A 19244-nucleotide genomic window follows, 5' to 3' on the forward strand; every position below is an offset into this window, starting at 1 on the left:
CTTTCCATGAATATTATTCCAAGCTCTATACTTCTGAATGCAGTTCTGATCTGTCTTCTAGCCCTCTCTCATTGCTTAATTACCCTAGAATCAACGACTCAGTGGCGGAGGAGATGGGTCGTGCCATCTCCCCCTTGGAGATTCAAACTGCCATCCAATCGATGCAGAGCGGAAAGTCACCAGGCCCAGATGGCTTTGGGACTGAATTCTATAAGGCCTTTCCTTCCCTGCTGGTCCCAATACTAACCAGAGTTTATAACAATTCTTTTCTCACAGGTAAACTGCCCGACACCTTTTCACAGGCTTCAATATCACTACTGCTTAAAAAGGATAAGGACCCAATTTGCTGCAGCAGCTACAGACCAATTTCTTTGTTGAATGTCGACCTTAAAATTCTTTCCAAAGTTTTAGCTACTCGTCTCCAGCGGGTGATGTCATCTATCATTTCAGCAGATCAGACAGGTTTCACTCAGGGCAGACACTCTTACTCTAACACCAGGCGGCTCTTCAACGTTTTGTATGCAACCCCATCACACTCTCCAGAGATAATTGTATCACTAGATGCGGAGAAAGCCTTCGATAGGGTGGAGTGGAATTATCTGTTTTATATTTTGGACAAATTTGGTTTCCATCCAAACTTTATTTCCTGGATTCAGCTTCTCTACACTTCCCCTTGTGCATCTGTTCGAACCAACAACACCCTATCTCAACCTCTCCTGCTTCAACGAGGGACACGCCAAGGGTGCCCCCTCTCTCCCCTGTTATTTAACTTAGCCATAGAGCCTTTAGCCATTTGGCTTCGTGGCAATGACAAATTTGAAGGGGTTATCAGACATGGCTTGACACATAAAGTGTCACTGTACGCAGACGACCTCCTTTTATATGTCTCCAACCCTCTCTCTTCCCTTCGCGCAATACTTGACATTTTAAACAGTTTTGGCCGGCTATCTGGCTATAAACTTAATTTACAAAAGAGTGAACTACTCCCTGTGAATGCTTCAGCCAGAGCCCTCTCACTAACAGCCTTCCCCTTTAAAATAGCCGTGGACGGCTTTAAATACTTAGGGATATTTATTTCCACTTCCTTTAAAAGCCTTTTTATTAAGAATTTCCAACCACAACTAGAAAGGTGCAAACTAGATATCTCCCGGTGGGCTTCACTCCCTTTGTCAGTCGCTGGTCGCATCAATCTAATTAAAATGGTAGTGTTGCCAAAATTTCTGTATCTCTTTCAACATGTTCCTGTCCTAATTAACAAAGCCTTCTTTACTAAACTGGATAAAATACTTGGTGCCTTTGTTTGGGGTGGCGGGCCTGCTCGTATTAAGAGATCGACGCTTCAGTTAGCTAAATTAGAAGGAGGCTTTGACCTGCCAAATTTTCGTACATTTTATTGGGCCTGCAATATTATGAAACTGCCAATTTGGTTAAGCTGTCACTCCGCTCCTGATTCCCCAGCATGGGCCCAAATGGAAGCTTCTTCATTCAGGTGCTCTCCCGCCTCAGTGGTCTGCTCACAATTACCCACCCCGACCTCTAACACTGCTGACAATCCAGTGGCCTTACACACCATTAAGATTTGGCTCCAATTTCGTAAGCACTATGGCCTACACAGAGCCTCATTGCATATACCTATTTTGAATAACTCTTCATTTCCCCCATCTCTTACAGACTCTGTTTACCGTGTTTGGTCAACTAAAGGCCTTGTAACCCTTGATGATTTGTATGAAGATGGGATCTTCCTTTCCTTCTCTTCACTCGCCTCTAAATTTAGCTTACCCAACAGCCACCTTTTTCGTTATTTCCAAATCAGACATTTCGTACAGGGGTTGTTCCCGCATTTCCCCAATCGACCCCCCGAATCTGAAATCGACCAGTTTCTTCTACTTTTACCAAACCACAAGCGAATCATCTCGGTCATCTCAGGCAGAATTAACTCGCTGAACCCTTCACCTGTAATCTCTCTTAAAGAGTCCTGGGAGAACGACCTGGGTATTTCCATTTTAGCTGAGCAGTGGAACAAGTTTCTCCAACTAACACACTCCTCGTCTATCTGTGCCAGACATGGCTTATTACAATGTAAGGTCCTTCACAAAGCACACTACACCAATGAGAAGCTGGCTAAGATATTCCCAGGTAAAAGCGGTGCATGCAATAGATGCAACCAATCCCCAGCCAATCACGTACACATGTTTTGGACCTGTCCCCGGCTCACCAAGTTCTGGTCTGACATATTTGAAACCCTCAGCCAAATTCTCACTACCCCTGTCCCCCCGGACCCACTGACTGCACTTTTTGGCCTGTCACAGGGTCATGGCTTGTCCTCTGCAGCAAAACGCCTTGTAGCCTTTACCACTCTCCTGGCCAGACGTGCCATTCTTCTTAAGTGGAAGCAAGCCGCCCCTCCATCACACAACAGATGGATCCAGGAGGTCCTAGCCTGTGTCCGTCTGGAGAAACTGCGATATTCTTTGAAGGGATCTCTCGGAACCTTTCGGGAGATCTGGAATCCCCTGCTGAGTCATGTGAAAAATATTGACCTAACCCCTGAAGTTAGTGATGTAACCCCTTGAGGTGTCTCTCTCCGCTCTGTTTACCACTACTATTATTGTTATTATTTCTTCTGTCTTTCTCTCTTTATTTGTGTTCTTTTACTATTATTATTTAATTATTATTTCTTAATTTATTTTATTTTTTCATTTTATTTAAATTTTTTTTTTTTTTTATGTGTGTGCGTCCGTGCGAACGTGGGACGTGCTGTGTTCTGGTGGCTAATAATGGGTGGGGAGGGGGGTGGAGGGCTGGGGCTTAGGGGGATTAAACTACAGACACTTTACCTTATTTTATAGACATTGTGTCAGGCTGCCACGTTCTGCTCATATCTATGTACCCTTTCTACCTCAATTCCTGTGAACTAGTTCTGCACCAACTGTAAACGTTCTTTTTTTGCTGTTGTGATGCCTACTGTCTGTCTGTCGAAAAACCTAATAAAAAGATATATAAAAAAGAAGTGGACGCCAGCGGGGCAGTGCTGCTGCAGCAGGATGAGAATGGTGTCAACCACCCCATTTGTTACTTCTCTAAGAAGTTCCAAAAACATCAGGTACAGTACAGCACCATTGAGAAAGAAGCCCTTTCATTGTTGCTTGCTCTCCAACATTTTGAAGTTTATATAGGCTCCAGCCCTCTGCCAGTGGTGGTCTATACGGACCACAACCCTCTTGTGTTTCTGACCCAGATGAGAAATGCCAACCAGAGACTGATGAGGTGGTCCCTGTTACTCCAGGATTTCAACCTGGAAATTCGGCACAAAAAGGGCTCAGAAAATGTGTTAGCTGATGCTCTCTCAAGGGTGACCTTCTGACGTATCAGGCATTATAGCCTGATATTTAGGGAGGGGGGTGTTACGGCCTTGGCCGTATGTTTTAGTTCTGTTTATGTCCTCCTGTGTTTTTGTTTTGGTTCCTACCTCTCTATGCGAGTCCTGTTTTTTTCATAGCAGCTCTGCTCGCCCCGCCCACTTCCAGACGTCAAGTGGAGTCAAGCCCCTATTGGTCAGCTCTTCACCTGCCAGGAGCCAAAAGGTGCAGGAAGTGTGGAGGAAGTGTGGAGGAAGTGTGGAGGAAGGGTGGAGGAAGTGTGGAGGAAGGGTGGAGGAAGGGTGGAGGAAGGGTGGAGGAAGGGGGGACTCGGCCTGACAGCAGCTGTGTTGCGTTTGTGTGTTTTCTTGTCAGAGTTTTTGTCAGAACTGGTGATGTCCCCCTGAGCAGCATTTCTGTGTGATTCGGTGAGAGTTTTGTGTGAGAACTGGTGGCATTCTCGTATTGGTTGTTGAGATTATTTGTACCATTGCACATATTTAGTACTTTCTTTGTTTTACTTTGATTTAATTACCTTTTTACCTGGAAATCAGGCCTCTTTGTTAAATAAATCCACCATTGAAGTGATCTGACTTGTTTTGTCAAGTGTTTGTTTTGGAACACGGTTTATGTTCCTTACTTTCTTTTAATCTTTTATGTTGCGGCCTTGCCCCTAGACTGGGTCGTAACAATCTGAAATGCCATAAGTGGAAAGAAATGACTGTATATAAGAAACAGATTTAAATGTTGCATATCCTGGCCTAAAAGATGACCTATCCACCCGGGGGTCCAGACTAAAATTAAAGTCCCCTCCCATAATCAGCAAGTGTGAACTTAAGCAAGGGAGCCGATTAATGACATGGGAAAAAAAACTAAGGGTCATCACAGTTTGGAGTCGGGTTGCAAAGGGGCAGACAATTTCCAGAAACTTTCCATGGGAAGTTAAGCCAGGGAATATTGGAAATTGTTTCGATTAAATTTTATTTGTAAAGCGCTAAATCACATCAACAGACATCTCAAAGCGCTTTTACAATGGTAGAGGACAACAGAACCCAACTAAACCCTTCCAAAGCAAGCAGAAAGCAGACATATTCCAAATTGAAAACTTTCTATGGGAATTAAAGGAATTTATGGGAATTATTGGGAATTAACTGGAAATTGGGGGTAATTTAAACAAACTATCATATACAAACAATGTAATAATTTTTGTTTTGTCATAAGCAAATATCCATGTAAAATAATACAATTGAAAAACAGATTTATTTGAGTAGAACTTTAGTTTGAATTCTTGAACAATGAGCAATCAATTATTTTAATGAACAACAAGAACATGAACTTCCCCATCTAATCAAAGTAAAATGCCCCCACCCCAAAAAAAAACCCCATTCAAAATTTTAAATGAAAGGATGTATAAATTCTGGTATGGTCACAGAAAAATGAAAGGATGTATAAATTCTGGTATGGTCACAGAAAAATGAAAGGATGTATAATTCTGGTATGGTCACAGAAAAATGAAAGGATGTATAATTCTGGTATGGTCACAGAAAAATGAAAGGATGTATAATTCTGGTATGGTCACAGAAAACCGTCTTGCAGGAGTCAGAAAAAACATCATCTTCAATGGTCAATGAAATGAAAAATAGCTTCCATGTAGCACCTAACTTACCAGCTAGCTAGCTACTGTATGAATACATTTTTATTAAATTCTTGCAAGCTAAACAGTAATACCATTATAGATCAAATATATATTTACCCCATAATATTATAAGAAACTTACATGACTTTATATAACCCACCAACTGTGTGGCTTCAATAGTCTTGTGCTTTGGGCTCAAAGTGTGGCCTCCAGGGGTGAAGCAATCATCTGCATGTGATGGAGGAGTGCATAGTGCATGCAGGGGGCGTGGCCTCAATAGCCCTGCAGGGGGCGTGGCCTCAATAGCCCTGCAGTAAGCAGTGCTGTGTGCATGTGATTGAGGAGTGTACTTGCATTAAATCTGGTTGTTTTAGCCAAGATTATGCTACAATATATTTTCCCCAACTACATTTAAGTTCCCTGTTTAGGGCCAACCTTCAATTTTGTAAATTTCTGTTTTATTCCCATAAATCCCCATTAATTCTCATTAATTCCCCAAAATTTCCGTTAATTCGCATGGCAAGTTGCCAACTTTGAAAATTCCCAGAATTTTGCAACCCTAGTTTGGATCATATATGTTGGCCAAAATAACATCACAATTATAAAGTTTACCGGTTACTAAAACGTACCGTCCATTGGGGTCGGCTGCAATCTTGGAAGGCGTAAAGGAGACGCCTTCATTTATCAATATTGCAAAGCCTCAAGCCTTACCTTGAAAAGTTGAATGAAAGAGCTGTCACACCATCCACATTTCAGCCGAGCATTGTCTGAATTCTTGAGGTGTGTTTCTTGAATAAATGCTATTCCTGCACCTAAAGTTTTCAGGTGTGTCAGGGCCTTCTTGCTCTCAACTAGATGGTTCAACCCTTTAACGTGCCAAATGACCATGTTAAATGAGCCAGCCATTATAATCAAAACAAAAATCCAGATGTTAGAATAAAGATACACTCGTTAATCAACTTGTTGTACAATATTAAAGGTCCGGATAGTCTGGCTGCATACCAAAACATGGATACAAAGAGAAAAAAGAAAATTACAACACTTTGGTCCATTCACAGACAGTGAAACAAGGTGCCCCTCCCCCAAACCCCCAGGTGATGCTAGCTGCTAGAACAAACGGCACACCTACCAAAACTAACTGTAATACTTCCCTGACTAGTTTACCCATAAGATAAGTCCCTCTATCCCACTTAGTCAGATGTGGGATAAAACCCACCACATAACAGATCACTTAGTGTATCCTCATCACAAACGTAAAGTGCCGATTTCAAAGCATGTCCTTATCAAACAGTAAACATGGCAGAGGTAAACATAGAACGGTTCATGTACAGCACGCAGCCGTACTCACCTCTTGAAAGTGAAGCAGTCACATGTACTATCAAGACTAACCAGTTAAGAGTTCTTAAAGTCCTCAGCAAACTTCTCCACTTCTGCCACTGAGCTGAACGCGATGCGAGTCCCGTCAGCGTTGGTAATACGAAGCCGCTCAGGGAACAGCAGTGTGAGTTTCAGTCCCATCTTATATAGACATGACTGACGCATATTTCTTCCTTTGACTAATCACGTCTGGGCTGTAGTCCTCGTAGATCCTGAATGGGTTATTCTGGAATCTCAAATCGCCCCTCTTCCTTGCCTCCCGTATCACCAGTTCCTTGTCTTGGTACCGATGAAAACAGATAATGACTGGGCGAGGCGTGCCTCCAGGTCCCGGCTTGGGGGCTAGGCTGCGGTGCGCGCGGTCCAGCTCCAGAGGTGAGGGGAAAGTGTCTGGCCCAAAAACGTCCTGTAACAGTTGTAAAAAAAACATCTGGGTTGCGGACCTTCAATCCCCTCGGGAAGACCAATAAGACGTACGTTGTTCCTCCTGCTTCTTCCCTCCAGCTTGGCGAGCCTTGAGTTTAGCTTGACATTGTCAGCCTGCAGCCTCACAACAAGCCTCCACTTCAGCTAGGCATTGGTGAGACGTCTCTGCGTTGTCTTCCAGGGAATTCAGGTGCTCGCCATGAGTTTTAACAGTCTCCTGGAGCCCATCCAATTTCCCCTTAACTTCGTCAAAAGTTTTTTTAATCTCAGCTGTGGACGTCTTTCGGCTAACGAGGCCATTAAATCCACTTTGCTAATGTTGCTAGTAGCTGCAACAGCCACCGGCTCGGCTTTTTCGCTCGCCTTGGCGTCTTTAGGTGGCATGGGAGGGCTAAAACTACTTACTAGTAAAGAGAAAAACAAAATTCAGTCGTAAGAGAAAGTAAAATTGTTACAAAGGTGGGTTTTGAAAGTTGAAGGTAGCAGGAGCTCGAGGAAAACACGACCTACTCCATGCTCGCCAAACCGGAAGTCTCCGATATCTGAACCCTTAAGTCTGGAGAATTGATGTCTTAACTGAACTGGAGCGAACGTATTAGCTGAAGCTAATGCTAACACTAGCAGAAACATCTGGAGTTGTTCCCCTGCAGCCTGATCTCTAAAAATAATAAATAAATACTATGGGCATCATCCAACAAACCATGCCTTCTAAGATTATATCTTACACCAAAAAGCTGATAAGACCATCTCTGACCTGAAAGATGATATACGACGACTCTCTGAAGAACTGGAGAAGAAGGACGCCATGTTGTCTAGCTTCGTGGAGGTAGCGACGGGCTAGTCCAAACATGTGGCCTCACTCAACGCCACCATTCAGGACCTTCAGGACACAGTTGGTAGGATCCTGCCACTTGTCCTTGCTCTCCCTCCTGCTCCACCCCCAGCCATCAGCCACCATGGTCGGAGGTGGTAATCCATGGTCATAAGGAAGGTTCATGTGTGGTGGCATCACCTTCTGGACTCAGCCTGTCCAACTATTACTCTCTCCTGGCTGATGATGTCTCAGTGATGATCCTGCTGCTGCTGCTGCTCCTCCTCCGGTAGCTTCTCACCTGGATCACCCTCCGTCTGCAGCTCCTCACCTGTATTTCTCTCCATCTGCACCCCCAGCAGCCGCAACTTCTTCATCGCCGGAGGATAACAGCACTGTATGTCCCTACCTCTTCTCTGGAAAACCAGACCAGCGACCCTCTTCCCATCCGAAGACCTCCGTTTCTCGCTGCAGACTCCTGCAGGAAGCCGTGATGAGACGCTCCGGCAGCTTGCCTCGCTCCGCTCCCGTCACCGTCACAGCCCCACCACAACACCAGCTTCCCTGTTCCCTGTTCTCCTCATCCACCACCATCTCCCCCTCCACCACCTTCTCCCCATCCACCACCTTCTCCTCATCCTCACCCACCACCTGCTCCTCGTCCTCTCTATAGGAGATTCCATGACCAGAAACATCCTCTTCTTTAACACCATCAAACACTGTCTCCCCGGAGCCACGGTCCCGGTGATCCTCGGTGAGCTTCCGGAGCTTTTACGCTCACTACCCCCCTCCACCCACCGAGTTATAGTCCATGTAGGTTCTAATGATACGGCCCGCCTGCAATCCGAAGTGACTAAGAAGGACTTTAATAAGCTTTTTAAGTTTTGAACTAACTGTGGAAAGTCTGTTTTTATCTCCGGTCCCATTCCCACACTTGGTTGAGGCTCAGCTGGCTTCAGCAGAATTTTAAACCTGAACACGTTTCTTACTCCCGCCTGCAGAAACCCCAATATAGGTTTTGTTGATAACTTTAACTTGTTCTGGAACCGTCCCTCCTTCTTCCGTTCTGACGGACTTCATCCCAACATGCTGGGTAGCCAGGTGTTAGCTGGAAATATGCTACAAGCAGTACATTAATCCCGGTGACACTGACTGCTTACATTCCAAAGAGACGTCCACGAGTGTCTTTCCTCCTCGTCAGGGTGCTGTTGGCAGCACCAGCACCCCCTACTGTCCTTACCTGTCAATAACATTCTCATCACCTGTGTTCTCAAAACAAAACTTTCTTCCTACTGCTTCCTCGCATCTTGCTGGCTACAAGGTCAGAATAAAAATTGGATTTGGCATCTTTTACAGTTTTCTGGTATTTAGAAAGTGTATCCCGTACAATTTCAAAAGAGACCTGTAATTTGTCTTCTTTCCACTTTCTCTCAGTGCATCTACAGGCACAGCAGGGAGATCGAGTGTTTTCATTGAGCCAGGGCTCAGAAAGTATTTTAGCTTGTTTTAACCTCAACGGTGCAATAGAGTCTAACATCTCAGAGCAGGTTCTGTTAAACAGGGCGGTGAGCTCATCTGCACTGAGATCACCATCATCCAGTGTATACAATTCTGAGGTTTTAAAAGCAGCAGAGAACTCAGAGGCAGTTTGTAGGTTCATTATGCGGGTGGAGCGGGAGAGTTGGTGGGGCTGCTGAGCAGGGGAGAGTCACACTGAATAAAACAGGCAGGTGATCAGAGATATATGCGTCACATATTTCAATGATGTCAACACACAAACCGTGAGACACCAAGTCCGATGTGTGACCTTTTTCATGAGTCGGACCAGTGACAGACTGAGTGAGATTAAAAGAATCAATTAGACCGAGAGACTCTTTTACCAGGGGTCTAGACTCTCAGCACACATTAATATTAAAATCACAGATGATTGTATTTCAATACAACCCATGCCACAAAATCTGCAAAGTCCTGGACAAAGTCTTTGTTAAACTTTGGAGGACGGTAAACTTCTGCGGACAGTACAGTCATGGGAAAATGTGTCTCAAAGAGCTGCAGCTCAAAGCTGGAGCAGCAGTCAAACGGAAACTTCTGGCAGAGAAATGTGGACTTAAACACAGTGGCAAGCCCTCCACCTTTACCTAAGGTCCGAGGGGAGCTGAGAAAGTCACATCAAAAACAGAGAAGTTACTCAAGTCAACTCTCAACTCAAGTTAAGAGAATGGAGTGAGCTAGTGCTGCCAGAAACCTAAAATCTAATTCAGGCAAAGTAAAAGAGTCATTCAGTGGTTAGTGCTCTCGCCTCACAACGAGGTGGTCATGGGTTCGACCCAGGGCCTTTCTGGGTGGAGTTTGTTCTCCCCGTGTGTGCGTGGGTTTCCTCCGGGTGCTCCGGTTTCAGAAGTGTGTGGTTGTCTGTCTCTATGTGTTTGCCCTGTCCAGGCTGTATCTTGCCCTCGCCCAAAGTAGGCTGGGATTGGCTCCAGCACCCCGTGACCCTGAACTGGATAAGTGTGATAGAAGATGAATGGATGAAAATAGTCATTCAAAATAAAGGTTTTATTGGCAATCGATCTAGCATTAGTCAGAGCGACACTGAGGGTGCGGTCCCCGCTGGCCCAAGACACATCACAATCCAGCACAGGTCCAGCAGCAGAGCAGGACCGGCGACATCCAGCAGGCTGAGGACGACGGGACGAAGCCATCGTCTTCGCATCACTGGAAAATACTGGCTATGAAGATTCTGTTGGGGAAATGATGACGGATCACCTGTGGAAGACATGGTAGGTGAAGAGGATGGAAAACAGCGACGAGTGTGGGGCCCTGGGGGCGGGGCTCAGAATGTAAACAGTCATGCACAAGGAGCCATCTGGACAGCATGTTGAATGTTAGCCGCTAGCATCCGACTGCCTGGCTGATCCAGGTGGACCCCATCTCTCCCAAAAAGAGACGGACAATTCCAACACGGATGAAAATTGTCAATAAAATCAAAGTATGGACTCTGCAGGTGGACCGAAGCCAGGTGTTGAGGCCGAGGAGTCTGCTGACACTGTAGTGCCATGACACGGCGCTAAGAATGGGCCACTGATAAAAACCTGATAAAAACAAGTGCTGTCAAAAATAACGCGTTAATTTAATTAATTGATTTGAAACGTTTATTTCGTCAATGAAATTTTACGTAATTAACCTAGTTTTGTTTACTTCCGTTTTTTTTGTTTTGTTTTTTTTACTCCCTTACTGGAGCAGCAGCATGTGCAGCACCTCTGGGCGCTGCACTGTGACTACAGAGCAGCATGATACCCAGTCGAATAATATCAAGGCAGAAAGTTTCACTTTAAAAAGTTACCTGACGGCTGATTGAGAAAGTAAAAGTCATTAGTTTTACTTTGAAAAGCTGAATGAAACAACCACATAAGTAATTCTGCAGCTAAACAGCAGGTTGCCATGTTGGCTGACCAGGAGCCACCAAACTGCTAAAACTGGAGGAAATACTGGTAAAATATTAATATTTCTCCTCTTGCCCTCTTTCCCTGGCTCTCCTCTATACTGTGTGTGTGTGTGTGTGTGTGTGTGTGTGTGTGTGTGTGTGTGTGTGTGTGTGTGTGTGTGTGTGTGTGTGTGTGTGTGTGTGTGTGTGTGTGTGTGTGTGTGTGTTCTCTCTCTCTGTCTCAACTGGCTGAAAACAAGACAAGAATGTACCCACTTATGAAATACTACTATGTCTACAGGGTCTGTGTTTTACTGTAGTGAAGGAGAGAGGGAGGGCGGAAATGTGTTTTACTGTAGTGAGGGAGGGAGGGGGTGAGGGAGGGCGGGAATGTGTTTTATTGTAGTGAATGAGTGAATGATTTCATGCAGAAATATTAACTAACTTAAATAAACTTTTTACAAACGAGACTGATATTTTGGTATTAGCTATTTCCAGTTTATCTGGTGGTGCCCCGATTTATTATTAATACATAAATAAGAAATTTATGCAAATTAATAAAAATTTTTATTAAAAATTATTTTTCATAATTTTTCATTTTTTGTTTTTAAAGTAATTATTCAATTACTTTAGGAGTTGTTAATGAGTAAATGACCATTTACTTCCATTAATAAATTCAATTTTTCATAAATTACTTCCAGTGATTTATTACTTTTAGTAATCTATTACTTACAGTAATTATATGCTAATAACCAATCATAAACCCCAACACCTCTCACCGATGGCCCACTTCATTGCTAAAAACTCCAATTTCCCAGAATGAAGATGGTATTCTTCTCAGGTGCAGAAAGTGTTCTTGAGCCATAACCAATAACAACCAGTTTGCCTTGTTGTTTCTGGCACAATACTGCTCCCAGTCCCTCCTGTGACACATCACAGTGCAGCACAAATGGTCTGTCATAATCAGGGTAACCTAAGATGGGTGGAGAAAGCAGGTGCTCAAGAAGTTGACAGAGCACTGCCTGGTGTTGTTCGGTCCAGGTAATTGGCTGGCTTGAAGACAACTGTTCTGCTTTCTGTCTCATACCTTTAATTATACTCACTTTCGCACTTTGGACTTTACCTCCAGGCATTTACTCCACCGACAACAGGGAGTACAGCAGCTTGGCGATACTGGAAAAGTTTGGAATGTATTGGCGGTAGTAGGAGAGAAAACATTTTTCTTAAGTCTCCCACTGTCTCAGGTTTGTGGTCTTTGAGGGCCTGCACTGGTGCAATCTCTGCAGGATCCATGTAATATCCGTCCTTTGATACAATCTTTCCCAGAAATCTCACCCTGTCCTTAAACACAATAAAACATTTCTTAGGTGTGAGCTTTACGCCATGAGCTTGATAGCGACGTAGGACTTCTCTCAAGTCACTAAGATGGTCTTCAAAAGTCTTACTGTGCACCAGATTATCATCCAGAGGCTTCATCCCTGAGACCAGCCATACACTCCTCCATGCTAGGCTGGAACTCCGCAGGAGCTGAGGACAGGCCAAAAGGGATTCTCACAGAGTCAAACAAACCCCACGGTGTGATAAAGGCTGTTAGTGGTCTACTGTTTTCTTCCAAAAACCCTTGGTGATACGCCTTGCCCTGACCTAGTACAGAAAACCAGGCACTCCCACTCAGACTGTTCAATGCATCCAGAACACGAGGAATAGGATGGCGGTCCGGGATGGATTTCTGATTCAACTCCTAATAGTCCATGCATAATCGTAAACTCTCATCCTTCTTACGCACACAAACGATGGGTGATGAGTATGATGATCTGGATCTCTGAATCCGGTCTGTGTACCTTCCGGCCATTCGATTTTCGTTTTGATGTCGGAGAACGAAAAACCGGAAACCATACGATTTTCGTTTTTCGATTTGAGACAGCTCGTCTCCCGTTTTTCGTTTTACAATTGAAAATCGAAAAATGAAAATCGGATGGTTTCCCGTTTCCCAATATGCGTTTCTTAAACAAAAATCGGGAAATAAAATACAACCGTTATTCTTTATTTCAAGTTTGATTTGCCGGAAAACCCGGAAGTGGAGTTTCTTCTTCTCTGGATGGGAGAGTAAACAACGGTGCATCGCGTTGCTGCCCCCTTCAGTCTGCCTGACTTTTGAACTCGCCCACCATCTTCACTTCTGACACTTGTCTACATTTAACTATTCCGCTGATACTCTCGTTTACTTTTAACTATTAAAACTAGTTCAAATGTCTTTGGATGGTTGCGCCAAATTAATAGTGGATATGAACGCCAACGGCATGGTGATCTCTCCGCACACCTGTGCAGGCAGTTTGGCGCCATCAGAGGTTTTTCGGAGAGAAATGTCCATAGATGGATCTCCGAGCGAGACCTCTCCAACTACGTGACGGACGACCAACTCCAAGCTGAAGTTGCTTCAGCTGCTGTGAGGTGAGTAGAGTTGCACAAGAATCATTTGTGATATAAATGATTAATCTCTCGGCTTTTTGTTAATCTAACTGCTGTGTCACAGCGCCCCCGACTGTCAGAAGTAGCACACTTGCAGTTTGTCCTGAAGCACTTTTCAGGAGATAAAAATACATATTAAAACAAAATGATAATTATACATGTCAGGCTACAAATATACTTAGTGTCAGTAGGGTTAATTTGTAGTTACACCATAATATTTGCACATTCTGAAAACTAATGATACAGTTTTGTATATTGGTTAATGGTTCATAATATAATGCACACATGTAATATTGAATTGATAGGTTGGACCAACATATGGGAGGAAAATGATGACAGGGCTCCTGTCTTCTAAAGGCAGACATGCCAGCGAAAGGAGAGGGGGTTCACCCTCAACACCATGAAGCTCGTCAACATGTAAGCCTTATTTCCAAATAATCACAATTGAAATTGTCAGATTTTGAAAGCTTATATTCTTTTTCTTTCTTTAAGGGAGCCCGGAACCTGAATCCAGTCCCATACAGGGCTGACGGCTTTGGTCAGAAACTTCACTTTTACCAAAATGAGAAATTGGTGATGTTTGGAGTTCCTCATGTTGGAGCCATTGGTGATACAGGGGGACACTGGTTGTCCATTCCACCATGGCAGTTAAGAACAACCTCAAAATATATGCGGAGGTGTACAGGTATGGTATTACATGTTGCAAGTAATTCCAAATTCCAGAGTTTTATTCCAACGGAGACAGGATTTTATACTGAGATTTTATATCAACACGTTGTGAAAACTCAGCATGACTTTAGACCCTGTGGTATTTCGTCCCTAAACACAAACATGTAAGCACATACACATCTCATATTGTTTTTGTTTCTTTTCCATTGTTAAAGGGAGGCAGTGATGAAATACGGGTTGTGGGATCAGCTTGGAGCAGACTGTGGAACAGAGTTTTACCTGAGCCTGTTCATGCAGGAGAAACACTGAAAGGCCAGCATTTCTGCAGACGCCATCAACATCGGTAGGTTTTCTTTGTTGCTGTAATTTTTTACTAACGGTACATAGAGAAATTGACTGCGTTGTTGTTTACATGCACTCATGTTATTCATGATACTCAAATGTTTGTTGTTTTGTCTTTACTTTCAGAACCATCGCATTGAGAGGATTTGGGTGGAGGTTTGTATATTTTTCTTACTGTGGCCTGTTAAATTTGCTGAACTGAAATTAGATTTATATTAAACTGAGCTCCAATAAAATGTAATTGTCATGTATGCTTGACTTTATAGGTAAATAACCGAGTCAACTATAAAATAAAGGCCAGCCTGACACATCTGCAGGATCAAGAGGTCCTCAGTCTGCAGGAGGAGCAGGTCAGCTTCTGTGTCTCAGTCCTGGCATGTCAGGTCGCCAGCGTTGGCATCAGCCGGTTTGTCGACTGCTGGAATGCCCACCGAGTGCCAGGTAGTTTCTTTTTGATGCTTCCTTGATTGGTTTATCCATCTTTAATCATGATGCTTTAAAGGGAAAAACAAGTGATCAGTCACTGCAAATCATGACCAAGATGTCCTGCAAATATTTCAGTTGCTAATATGCTCGTCTTGTCTCTTGTGCCCACATTAGAACCTATTGCAGGAAGAGGGATCCCAAATGTACTGGCTTCAGGTGGCTGTCCAGTCAGGATCCCAGAGAACCTGCTGCCTTGTGCCTCTGTAGCAGCAGACTGGTATGATGCAGAGACAGGTTCATCCCTGACCAGGGTCTCAGAGACAGGCTCATCCCTGACCAGGGTCTCGGGCTTTGGACTCGTCCCTTTCATGACCGATGAGGCGAGACAACAGGCTGGAAGACGATTTTCAGAGACTTTTGGGGACATCAATCCTCTATTTGATGACATCGCCATTGACAACCCTACGCCCTCTCTGGAGGCTCTGCTCCACCTTATTAGTGTCGGCAGTGAATAAAACAGCAAAGTAAAAAGGGCAACATCCGATTTTAACTAAATATCCGTTCTCAACCAGAGAATTTGTTCTACCAATAAAGGGAGTTAATAAAAGGTTGGATTTCTATTTCATCTTTAAATCTTGTTTCTTTTTTGCAGCACAAACTTTGTTCATGAATTTAGAAAGGAATCAAAACCAACATATTTAACCAATGCCTGGGATATGAAATATATGAATTTATTCATACTATTTCAAAAAACATTAATTTATTGTTGATTGGTTCAACGGTAAAGTGCTACAGCAGGATCAAAGTGCATGTAAAGGTAAGTCAAGATTGAACAATGGGCAACAGCAGGAAAATATACATGAAGAACATCAAAATTGACTGCAACAGCAGGAAAAAACTATACAATAAATATTTAACATTCAAAAATACATAATCAAATTAATTTCATGAACTCCATAGCAGCATCCAGACCTTCACGGCATGGATGCTGCTGTTGAAGTCGGGGCTTCTGCACTTTAAGCAGTGGTCTGCAGTGAGGAGCCACCGCCTCACACAGGCTCCGCCCCCACCAGTGAGCTGCAGCACTTAGCGAACGTGGGCTCCACCATGATAGCTGCAAGGTTTGAGATAAAAAAAATCCTCAATCAGAAAAATCACATTTAAACAGTTCATTCGAGGCACTGCAAACCAAGTTCACTGAAGGATACTTATGCTACATATCTTCTACTTACCTTTACACACCAGGCAGGTGAAAGCCTCTTTGGTTGGCTGTACAGTTGCCTCCGTCACCTTCTGCCTGGCCATCCCAGACAGCTAGAAGGTGCCTCCGTCACCTTCTGCCTGGCCATCCCAGACAGCTAGAAGGTGCCTCCGTCACCCTCTGCCTGGCCATCTCAGACAGCTAGAAGGTGCCTCCGTCACCCTCTGCCTGGCCATCTCAGACAGCTAGAAGGTGCCTCCGTCACCCTCTGCCTGGCCATCTCAGACAGCTAGAAGGTGCCTCCGTCACCCTCTGCCTGGCCATCTCAGACAGCTGATTACTGCTGTCTGAGATGCCTGGAGGCTCAGCAACCTGCTTCAACTGCTCCATTTTCTGGACCACGTCCAGCAGACGGCCGTCTTCAGCCCTTCGACCTACATGTGAGAACAAAAAGAAAGATAACACAAGAAATTTATCAAAATGTCTCCGTTAGTGCATATAAAAGCACACAATATAATTCATAAACTAAATCAGATTTTGCTTCATATGAAATGTTGCATTACCTGGTTTTGGCCGGCCGCCCACTCTGGAACTCCAGATATTCACTTTCAGGCAAAGCGAATATCTGGAGTTCTGCTTCCAGTAATGCGCGCCTAAACGTCAGAGAGAATGTACTTCACATTGGTATTTAAAAGCTCAAAAGAGTAAGAACTTTCTGTTATCATGTAAATAAACAAGTGAGGGATTGAATAAACGCTGTTGAGGTTTTCAGTTGTGATGTGAAAAACGTACCAAAGTGATTGAGATAGCCTGCCTCATTTCATCACCCTGACTGTCAGACAGGGTGACGTCCTCCTCATCCCCCAAAGCCTCCCTCACTTTGGGGGCGATGCCCTCCACAGTCGCCTCGGCCTCTGAGAAGTGCACCACCACCATTCTTGAGGTTGTCAGCTTGCCACTGACAACCTCAGCAATATGGATTGACCTGGGGAATGAAACAGACAGATAGACACTTTATTTATTCCTGAGGGGAGATTAAATCATCCAGTAGTTCACAATCCATAATTCATTCATTCCAGATAATAAATAATAAGTAATAATCAGCTCTGTTCAGATTGGAGGGAGGTGGTGGATTTACATTTATATATTTTTGAATGACATTTCAGCTGGAAATGTCAAATGCATGATGAAATAGTAACCTTTCCCTCTGCAGTGGTCTTGATAAACCAATTGGTCTGGGAGCACCAAATGGAGGGGGTCTTCCAGAACCCACTGAGGACACAGAGGGCGAGGGGAAAGAGAAGGGGACAGGTGTCCTACTCACAGGGGTCTCAGGGGTCATGCTTGGCCCCTGATGACCTCATAATGCCCTCGGTTGGTGAGGCTCATGGTGGGAAACTCCCTGAGGCTTCAGGGAAAATGGCTGCTGGTTGCCATCGTCTGTGATGTAAACAGTCACAACACTCACCTGGATAATTGGATAGAATGGAAAATAAATGACATTTAAATTTAACTGTACAAACTCTTATTGATTCACAGTCATCAAAACAACACAGCACAACACCGCGGCACCAGGGTCGTCATGAAAAACATATAGGCTACCATTCAAGGAAGAAATTACTTAGTAATTATTATGTAATTTTTTTAATCAAACTGTAGATAACCTTGAGACCTTTCAAATTTTAAAAATGACAATTACAGATTTTATAGTTGTTTTTTCCCAATACTGATGGTAAAAATAAAGTTTTAGGCAGTGTGTAATAAACAGTACGAGCCCCACGGAGAGCGCGCCCATTTTAAGTGAGCTACCTATAAACGCTCGCTAAGGTTCATTCAGTAACGCCCCCCCCCCCCCCCCCCCCCCCCCCCCCCAAACAAACATCAGAATTATAACTTTTGCTATGACATTACATGATGTTTACACCCTGAAACATTCGGCAGACTTTCTCCACCGACACGTCCTCCTCCCACAGGCTCACTCTTTTCACACCACAAAACAAAACGTACGACTCCATCACCAGATTTTAAAGCGCTCAGACCACGTTCAAAACTCCCGGGGTGGCGGACTGCGCAGGGGGGGGGGGGGGGGGGGGGGGGGGTCGATGGGTAGGGGTGGGAGTGTCTGCTCACAGGCAGACTGAAGGGGGCAGCAGCGCGATGCACCGTTGTTTACTCTCCCATCCAGAGAAGAAGAGACTCCACTTCCAGGTTTTCCAGCAAATCAAACTTGAAATAAAGAATTACGGTCGTATTTTATTTCCCAATTTATGTTTAAGAAAACGCATATTGGGAAACGGGAAACCATCCGATATCGGATGGTTTCCGGTTTTTCGTTCTCCGACATCAAAATGAAAATCGAATGGCCGGAAGGTACACGGACCGGATCCACCCTTTATTCAACAAGTCCTCCAGATATTCTTTTACTTCTTTGTGGAGTGGTTTTGGTACTGAGGTGTAGGGACGTCGTACTGGTGAGGTGTCCCTCAACCTAATCTTTAACTGCAGTGATCATACATCATGCTCATCTCTCGAGAATGCACCACATTCTTCACATAACATCTGTTTCACTTTTTCCTGATTTTCTGGAGTCAGATGATCAACTGACACCGGCGGATGCCATTGTTCAGGTCTGTCCTTGTCCAACTGTCTGTGTGTCACCACCTGCTTCTCCGGTGCGCTGGCTGTACCCACAGTGTTGTCAGGCATGCCGGCTGTCTGGGACTCATCCTCATTGAAGATGGCGGGCTTGACCTTCACCTGCTGCAACTGAAAGTGTATCTTTCAGCATGTTTGCTACATACTGGGGAGGCTGTTGACCACGCTCTCGTCCCTCTTTCACCCCGGTAATGCGGACATTGCAGCGGCGTGATCTGAGCCTTCGGTGTAGCCAGCTCCTTCTTCATACCCGACACATCCGACTCCAAGGTAACAATAGTGTCCGAGTGGGCACTAACTTCGGCCTCCAAATGAGTCGTTATCCAGTCTCTTGCTCATCATCCGAATGGTGTCATGGAGTTTCGTTTGTGTCTGAGTTTCTTTCTCATCTATTTCTTCAAACAACTCCCGTTTAAGCATGTTGATTGCATCGAGAACTTCGCGGGTGG

This window comes from Lipophrys pholis (assembly GCF_963383615.2).
Source record: "Lipophrys pholis genome assembly, chromosome: 8".
Taxonomy (NCBI): domain Eukaryota; kingdom Metazoa; phylum Chordata; class Actinopteri; order Blenniiformes; family Blenniidae; genus Lipophrys; species Lipophrys pholis.